The sequence below is a fragment of the Canis aureus genome, chromosome 9 (genome assembly GCF_053574225.1).
Source record: "Canis aureus isolate CA01 chromosome 9, VMU_Caureus_v.1.0, whole genome shotgun sequence".
NCBI classification, from domain to species: domain Eukaryota; kingdom Metazoa; phylum Chordata; class Mammalia; order Carnivora; family Canidae; genus Canis; species Canis aureus.
In genome coordinates, this window is record NC_135619.1 from 18,484,634 (window position 1) to 18,487,892 (window position 3,259).

The window sequence follows — 3,259 nt, forward strand, 5'->3', positions numbered from 1 at the left end:
AAACCCAAATGTCCATCAACCAATGAGTAGACAAACAAATGTGGAATATCCATACAATGGAATATTTTTCATACAATAAAAGGAATGGAATACTGATATGTGACACAGTGTAGATGAACCTCAGAAACATTATGCTATGTGAAAAAGGTTAGACACAAAAGGTCACATATTATACGATTCCATTTAAAAGAAATATCCAGAACATATAGTATCTCTAAAGACAGAGTGGGCAGCCCCAGTGGCCCAGCAGTTTGGCGCCGCCTTCAGCCCAGGGCGTGATCCTGGAGACCCGGGATCGAGTCCTACGTCAGGCTCCCTGCACGGAGCCTGCTTCTCCCTCTGTCTGTGTCTCTGCCTCTCTCTCTGTGTGTGTTTGTCATGAATAAATAAATAAAATCTTAAAAAAAAAATAAAGACAGAGAGCATACTGTGGTTGCCAAGAGCTGAGAAAGAGGGAATAGGGAATGACTGCTTAATGGATACAGAGTTTACTTTTGGGGTAACGAAAATTCTTTGTAACTAGCTAGAAGTCATGGTTGCATATCATGACTAAATCCATGGAACTGTACACATTAAAATGGCTTATGGTTAGTTTTATGTTATGGAATCTGTGTTATTGTATCTCAAATATACATATATGTATATATGTATATTATAGCATATAGCATATCATTGAGATAGAGAGACCCTTCAAAATTCTACGTCACATTTTGTGTCCATGTGCAGAGGGAGAAAGTAAACTGTGGTTGCCACAGAGGTCTCGGCAACCCCACCCGGAGTTCTGAAGCTGGAATGGTCTTCAGGTAAACCATCGGGTCCAGCCCTGCTTATACAGGAAGTTAGGTTCAGGCTGCCTCCAGGGAAAGGACATAATCTTCTTCCAAGAGCACTTCCTGGGGGAAGACTCAACTGTGAGCCGGGCAATGAATGTCTTGGTCCTAAAAGAAGGATCTGAGCAGCATACAACAGCATCCACTTGGATTGGTATAGTTGCTATGCAACATTAGTACCCACTGGGTGTAGTAGATTCTAACTGCTAATTATTTCTCTTGGATAGAATGTCTTGATTCTTTGAGACCAGTCAACACTGAACATCTCGACTTAGGTGATATCTCCTCTGACTGAAGTTGCCTGACAACTATCCTTTCAGCTCCTAGTTTCCTAGTCTGCTTCTCTGTTAGGGTCTCCTCACTCCTCCAGGTAGCCCTCTTTGACTGAGCTGCTCTCAAGATGACCCAGACCAGCTCCTTCCAGAGATTTTTCTAGCATATATTAGAAATGGTCTCAAAAAATATTTGTAGACCCTGTTATCTAAGTGTTACCAGAAAGAAAGATCAATTTCTCTAAACCAAATTCATGATCCTTGGCAGATGTGCTCTGCATTTCATGTGGCTTATATCCAACAATTGCCTACCACTGGTCAAATCATCTCACTATCTGAGAATTTGATTTGCAACTAATTCATCTTGAAGTGTTTGACCAGAACCTACAGTGCTTAAAATTAGAAATGCTATGTGTATTTTATTGAGATTTTTTTCAGTGCCCATGGTGGGTGATTGCTAACATCTGCTTTGAAAATTTTCCAGGCTAAAATCATTATGGCCTTATGCTATAGCTTAGAACTCTGGATCTCAATTGCCTATTCCTCAGTGTGTCAGAGCAGGCCTCAGAACTGTTTCTTAGGAGTATTTCTGACCCTGTTCATAGTTTGTCTCTATTCTCACTGCCATGCAGAGGTGGGTTTTGATTAGACCCCTTAATTTTCAAAGGATCTTAAATCCACTCTTAGCCAGTGATTGTCTTTTCCTTTAATTAACCATTCAAAATATTCATCTTTCAGATTCTTGCCAGACATTACAATTTTGAATTCCCTGCTCTGAAACACTTATCAAAAGTTTCAAGATGTATTTATAGGAGCTGGCTTAAAAAGAAAGGTAGACACTCCTCTAAATATTTTTAAAACTTACCTTAGGATTATACTAGACCATGTGATCTCATGCTTTTTGTAGAAGTGTGGATCTGTACTTTGGCCTACACTGAAGGATTTTATAAGAGATTCGCTTTTGAATTTATTGGGGGAGGGGCCTATGGTTGAGAAGCGATCCACTCCATGACTGTGCTTCTTCTCTATGACATCTCTTGGGTGTCAGAAAAGTAGGTACTTCTCCCCATGATTTACTTTATTGGTAGCTAGTGGAAAGTGTGAATCTTGAAACTTAGCCTATCTTCCTTTTTACAATGAATTAGCCAAAAATTCAAAACCAAATTTGTGACTTGAGCAACTATTAAGACTAGAATATGCATCTTCCTCATCACCTAGCACATGGGTAACTAGTGGAGAGTGTGAATCTTAAAGCTCAATGTTATCTTCCTCTTTATATTGAATTATCAAAACAGGTCAATGCCAAATTTGTAACTCACCATAGCAACTATTAAGATCTTCAGATATGCTTTTCTTAGTATTAATATTACTATTTTTCTACTAATTTCCTTGTCACTATCTCCTTAAATTGTATATTTTTAATGCTTTTATTTGTACATGTTTTCTAAATTATCTTAAATTTTTCATAGAACAGGGCTTGGTTATAAATAAAATGAAATATCCATCTTAACTCCAGTTTCATCCCTTTCTTGCCTAACCATACATTTCATTTGACTTCTTAGAACATTCTTTATCAAGCCTGATTAAATCATTAATAGTGATAATGACAACAACAATAATTGATGGTTGACAGATTCTATGTGTTAGATTCTCGACATATTAACGTAAGTCTCATTTAATCTTTAAACCCCTTCTCAAGACAAGTATTATTTCCCTGTTTACAAAAAAGAAAAACAAGGCTCAGAAGGCTTAAAGTAGGGGTGATTGGGTGGCTCAGTAGTTGAGCGTCTGCCTTTGGCTCGGGGCATCATCCCAGGGTCATGGGATCAAGTCCCCTTTGGGCCCCCTGCAGGGAGCCTGCTTCTCCTTTTGCCTGTGTCTCTTCCTCTCTCTCTCTCTCTCTCTCTCTCTCTCTGTGTCTCTCATGAATAAATGAATAAAATCTTTAAAAAAAAAAAAGGCTTAAAATATTGCTCAAAGTTGACATTAGTAAGCAACAGACCCAAAACTAGAATTCTCCAAAGTCCTTTTTATTTTCTGTAAGATTATGGTCTTTCATTCTTTTCTTTTTTCTTCTCTTTTTTCCTATTTCTTTCACTCTTTAAAAGAGTTATCATTCTATGGGTTTGAACTGACACAATGACATGTTCCAGTAAA

The 3,259-nt window shown here is 38.1% G+C and overlaps 1 long non-coding RNA gene across 1 annotated transcript; it reads left to right on the top strand.

The window, feature by feature from the left end:
• The first annotated feature begins 1,039 nt into the window (after positions 1-1,039).
• LOC144320057 (uncharacterized) lies at positions 1,040-3,034 on the top strand. The gene is made up of 3 exons (XR_013385643.1): positions 1,040-1,105; positions 1,841-1,934; positions 2,665-3,034. It is a non-coding gene; the product is annotated as an uncharacterized LOC144320057 (long non-coding RNA).
• Positions 3,035-3,259: the final 225 nt, after the last annotated feature.